Below are 6000 nucleotides of genomic sequence, written 5' to 3' on the forward strand. Positions count from 1 at the left end.
GCAAATAGTACACAGAATCTCTTTAAATGCTTTAGATACAGTAAAGATTTAGCTAAAAGTCAGTACTCATTTGAGAGAAGAGTTAACACAACAGAAACAGTATTTTGCCACAGAGCATGTAAGATCTGCAAATATTTATACTTGATACAATCCCTAACGTTATTCAGTTTGAGTAAATCCCACAAAACTCATTTCCTCAAAAAAACACACACACCCCCAAAAAAAACCAAACCCTCCACAAAAATCTTCATCTTCCAAACTAAAAACTACTCCTTGAAGGCACTAATGTTCCCCAAATGCAAAAGTTAGGTAGCTGATCACCAGAGAGAAACATTACCAATACCAAGTGCATCAACTGTTTTACTCTGATCATTTATATTAGGATAGCACTTTAAAAAAAAACAAAACCAAACAAAAACCAGCACCAGCTTTCAGAACCAAGCTGAAGAACAAACAGCATCAGAGGAAAGCCTGTTGACTGAAGGCTGAAATCCTCAATTCACAGGTTGGGTAAAGCAGAATGATGACTCACTCTCAGCACAATTCCAGCTGTGAATGCAAATAAGCGTTGCAGTCTGTGAGTAGGTTTCCTAAATTGCTGTAAGTATTGACCACTCACATACAAAACCAAAATCCCATCCACGTGACCAAAAAAAACCCCACATCAATCAAACACAAATACTTTCATTTGATGCAGTAACTTTTTTGGTAAGTTCAAAGATGCCAATGGCTGAAAGACCATAAAGAGCTAGTATTAAGCTGCCCTACAACCCTCTGTTTTCTTGCCTGGAAGCAAGACCTGGAGCATGCAACTGCCATAAACTGTGGCAAGACCAGGGCTTTGTATGTCAAGAAACCAACAGAGGAGCAGTCAGAAACAGCACCTCTCAGCAAACTAATCTATTCTACAAGCCAGCAAACTCCCTTCTGTGCCTGAAGTTACATCTAAAGCTCTTTGGGACAAGTATGACATATGGAAGTTACTGCCCTTCTAGCAGCTTGCAAACAAACTCCACCTTCTCCCTCCTCTACATGAGTAAGCGCTCTGGATCACATCTGTCAACCTGAAGGATTATTACAAGTCATTAATGTTCTGCTGTTAACAGTAACTAAATTGACAGCATTTAAAAATCACAGCAAGGCATTCGGCAATCCCTTGTCAGCATTTAAGTAGAGCTTTGAAAAATTATGGCATTTTTACCCACTGACAGCAAACTGCCACTCCGCCTGAAAACACAGGCAGCTCTTAACAAAAAAACCCAAAACAAAACACCACCCCCACCCCCCTAAAAAATAACTAAAAAAAAACCAACCACCACCAAAAAAAACCCAGAACACCCAAAACAAAACACAGACATCCCCCCCCCGACAACACAGTTGTAAGTTGAGGAAGTTGAAGATAACTACAATGGTAGAGAAGGTCTTTAGCAGCAACAGTTTCAAGTGACACACTAAAACGAATTCCTAGAAAAAATTTAAGTGTAACTCAAAAAAAGAGAGAGTTAGGATCTACAAGTTTCAGTATAAGAAAATGCAGTTAAGTGGACATGTACATAACTGAATTTTATTCCCAGAAAAGTCAGACCTATGAGTCAGCCACAAGAAGATGTTTGCAAAGCAAAATGACTGCTTTGTTTCCTTCTTCGACACACGCTAATTCTCTCTCCCTCCTTCCCTCCCCCTACATGCAGCAGTTCAAGACCTTTCTTCCTCAAGTTCATCCAAAAAATGTTGAAGATTTTTAGCTTAGTCAAGAGGCAAGTCATTCATTTGTATTTTATGTTAGAACAGTTTAGGTTTTGTTGTTGTTTAAAGCATTCCCTGCCAGGGGAAAAAAGATGATCCATTACCACCCAGTAGTAAGCAATCCTTGTAAGCTCTAGACCTCAGACTTTCAGTTTGGAGGCTTCCTTCTCATGTTCAACCAGGCAGCTTTTTCCAAGGCTAAATTGACAGGACAGCAACACTGGCATTATCCATCTCAAAAAAACCCTCCACATATACATAAAGCATTTTTCAGTGATTAGCTTGTCCTCTGCTTCCATCTCTTGAACTTCTGGCTCAGATTCTGATAACCAGATCTCCTTCTAGGAGGAGCAAGTATAGTAGTACTGCTTAGATTTTTGTGGAGTATATCTTGTTCCTGCATCTGCCCAAGTGTTCATCACAGTGTTTGACCTCAACGCTTCTGGAGAACTTTGCTGGGAGGAAAGATCACAGTCACCTCTGTGTCAACAGGCCATCAGGCTTCACAGTCATCCTTCTCAAAACGCTGTGCCCCCCCACCTGTGCTGGAAAGCAGGAGCAAGATGGAGATGAGGGGAAGAATGCTAGAGTTCATACTATTGGAAAGTTGTCTTTCCCCTCACACTCTTTTTACAGTTTACCCTCATGTCTTCCTACCATGTTCCTATGATCTTCTTTTCCCACTTAGAAGGTCTACTCAATCCCTTAGTCTCTGGGGCTATGACCCCCTCCATAAGGCTTTATGCAGTAGACTCCAAAATACAGACTCCAGAAACAGAAGATTCTCAGAGTTCAGAGATGCTTTCAGATGCACAACCACAGCCTGACTACTACACCCAAAGCTTGTGGTATAAATTTCCAGAGGAAATTCATTTTAGAGTGGCAAGGTATCTAAATTGAATGGAAAAAAAATCCTAAACTATTGCTACCCATTGTCACGCTCTTCTCTGCTCTTGAATGTAGAAGGAGAAATGAAAATGCTGCTAGGAGATAAAGAAGCAAATGTCAGCCATGTCAGTATCTTCCTTGCCTCTTCTTGCACCTTCACTTTTCCTCTGTAAAAATAAATGCTGGAAAAGCAGCAGATACTGAGAATTCTCAAGAATCATCTTCAAAACAATATACATTTAGAAAACTGGAGACAATATATTTCTTAGAGGAAGTTCTATATTAAGCTCATCAAATAGCCCAAGTAAGAAGCCCTTGCATACCACATTAGTCTTTCAGTCTTTCTAACATTCCTAAATGAAAGTTAAAGAAAGGAATTCCATAAAACCTTTCCTTCAATGAACTGGTTTCTTTCTGGTCGTTCGTGTTTGTTCACCACAAAGAAGATTGCATAGGAAAGCCGACAGTTACATGATAATGGTATAGCACAACACCAAGGAACACGACTGAAATATTCACGGTATACCACTTCAAGAACCTATCCAAACCCTTGCAGGCTCATTTAGAAGATTGTTCCAAAAATCACTTAAGTATTCAGGAAGCATTTTTATGCCTTCAAAGCGGCGTTTGCACAATCACCTTAATGCTTTCCCCAAAGACCGGATATCATGTATTACTACCAGTCACGTAACGGAATCTGAGAGGAATGTCAAAGTACAGCAGAAGCAAGCAGATCCCCAGCAAAATACTCAGCAAAGCTAGAAATAAAAATCAAGAAGCCTTGAGTACCAAGTCCATCTTTAGCTTTTTAAGTCATCATGGCTCTCAAGCCCTGCAGCTGTTTTCTCTAGATTTCTTCCCCCTATTAGTTATACAGTAAAAAAGGATGATAAGATAGAATGAGCAATTTTTATTCATCTCCACAAAGAAATAAGCAGTAAGTCACCTGGTGGAAAGCACCTGGGATGAAAGACAGCCAACTAGTCCAAGTGAAGCCTACCTTTGTGCAGAGCAGTTTGACAAGTAGAATGATAGGACAAAAGTTGGACAAAATAAGTATAAAGAAATGCAGATGTGTAAACAACATTCCGTTACAGTTCACACTGCAGGAAGAATAGGAATGTCATTCACACATTTGCATTCCCTTGAACCTACACTTTTTTTTTTTTAAAAATCTAAAGCTCTGAAAAATTGTAGAGGCCAAATTAACCTTCACGGCCAGAGACCACTGCTGAATCCAAAGTTTCCATAATGGGGAAGACTGGATACAACTATGTAATAATTCCACAATTTCTAGTACAATCACATTAAAAGGAGTAAAAAAAGATGTGCTCATATTTATGCATTTCCCTCATATAATCAATATGTAAAAGATGAAGCAAGCTGTACCCTTTCCTTTTACTAGTTATCCCCACCGCCCCCCCCAAAAAAACAACCCAGCTTTCTTCATAATTCTCCACTAGACAGATATATAGATACACACACGAATATGTATATATGTGTGTGTGTAAAGAGAAATTCAGAAGCATTTGTCCTTCCTTTGGATCTAACACAAGCTTTCTTAACAAGCAAGAGAAAGACCATACCAGATCCGAAACAGCTAGTAAGATTACCAAAGTACTCAAAATTCAATACTTTCAGGTTGTTCAACATTTAAGACCTCTTAAGTCCCTTAAGTGAGTTTAAAGTACAGCTAATTAAAATGTTCTGCTTCAAATGAAAGCAAAGAACTCTATGCATTCTGCTCTACCTACATATATAATACCTACAGCAAATTATCTGGATTTGCATATTGAGTGGTCAAAATAGAGTTACCAACATGCTCCCAGTTATGCAAGAATACAGAGTATTTGTTAAGTACTACAGTTACTGCTGGAGAACAATTCAACAAAAGGAATTTTATTGGCAACACACACAGGCTTCTAGCTCTTGAAATTTATGTTTAAAAAAAAAACAACAACAAAGAAAAAGAGAGGAAAAAAAAGTCAGTAGCACACTAATAGCAGATGAGCTAGTGTTCTGTGCACTTTTATGTGGACTGTGCTTCCTAAGAGGGATTTCAGCACTCCATTATACAGTAAGATATCTCAAAGAATCAAACTGCTTAATAATACTAAAAAGATATAGACCTACAAAAATCTGCACAACACGTTCACAGTAACATATGCAAATGGCTTCTTCCAGCAGTACCACCAGCAAAACCACTTCCAGCTAAGAGACATATTAGGTCTACGGCTATCAAACTATTGCTAAAACGCTTACACGTACTATGACTATTATAGCTTGTGTTTGCAGACACAAACGCAGCGCTATAAAACCGTTTCTGTGTGCCTCCCCTACTCTACCGCGGGTATTTACAGCCGCGCAGCACCCCCGGCCAGCCTCCCCCGACACATCTCAGCTGCTGAACAAAGACATCAGAAGCGCTGGGAGCTCCTTAAGCAAGTTAGCCCGCCCGTACGGAAACTTTCCGATTTACCCGGCTCGGATCCGCCTCGCACCCCGCCACGGCACCGGCGGGAAGCAGCGAGCCGGCCCCGCCGCTCCCGCCGCGCATCCTCGGGCGCTGCCGGCTGCAGCTACGGGACCCGCGGCGATGCCCACACAGCCGAGTGCACGGTACGGCCCGGCCCGGCTCCCCCGGCCGGCAGCGGCGCCTGAGAGGCGCGGGCACCGCACGGCCACAGCGCCGACCCGCTCCCAGCCGCCGCCTCAGGCCGCGGCCGCCCCCCAAACCGGCCGACAAAGGCAGCGGCTCTGGCAGCACCGGAGCCGCCCCAGCGCCGGGCGGGGCAGGGCGGAGCACGGCGGCTGCCGCCAGGGCTGCGCGAGCGGTGAAGGGGGGGAACGGCCGCGCCCGGGGCCCGCCCCGCCGCAGCCTCCGCCTCAGGTGCGCGGCGGGCAGCGGCTCCTCACCTGCGCTGCCGCCGCTCCCGCGCCGCGGCGGCCGCTGCCAGGGCCGGGCTAGGGCCGCGCAGCAGCAGCACTGCTGCCCCTCCTCCGCCACGACTGCCCTCAGGCACCATCGCAGGGGACCGGGACCGGGACCGGGACCGGGACCGGGACCGGGACCGGGACCGGCTGCGCCGCCGCCGCCTCCCCTCAGCCGCGCGGCTGCGGCTGCCATGGAAATCACAACCACGCCCTGATTGGTCGCGGGCCTCGATGTGTCGCGGGACGCGGTTGGACCGGCGGTGAAGATTGACAGCTGAGGGGGCGGGACCGTTAACCCCTGCGGGCGCGGCGGGAAACAGCTGGAGCGCGCAGCTGGAGCGGGCGGGGCGCGTGGGCGCACATCTGGGCGGTGGCGCCACGTGAGCATCTGGAGGAGCCCGTGTGCACCCACGTCTGCACAGCTGTGCCAGA

General features: G+C 45.2%; 1 protein-coding gene across 7 annotated transcripts in view; it reads right to left on the reverse strand.

The window, feature by feature from the left end:
- The window catches only part of TPST1 (tyrosylprotein sulfotransferase 1), a 30773-nt gene extending 24988 nt beyond the window's left edge, over positions 1–5785 (reverse strand). Inside the window, exon 1 of one of the 7 annotated variants that reach the window (XM_075168805.1) lies at positions 5551–5785. The gene's annotated coding sequence lies outside the window, so the exon portion shown is untranslated. Of the gene's footprint in view, positions 1–5113; positions 5429–5550 lie in introns of those variants that run through there. The other 6 variants (XM_075168810.1, XM_075168809.1, XM_075168812.1 and 3 more) reach the window with 6 other exon arrangements.
- Positions 5786–6000: the final 215 nt, after the last annotated feature.

This window comes from Calonectris borealis, chromosome 19 (assembly GCF_964195595.1).
Source record: "Calonectris borealis chromosome 19, bCalBor7.hap1.2, whole genome shotgun sequence".
NCBI lineage: Eukaryota > Metazoa > Chordata > Aves > Procellariiformes > Procellariidae > Calonectris > Calonectris borealis.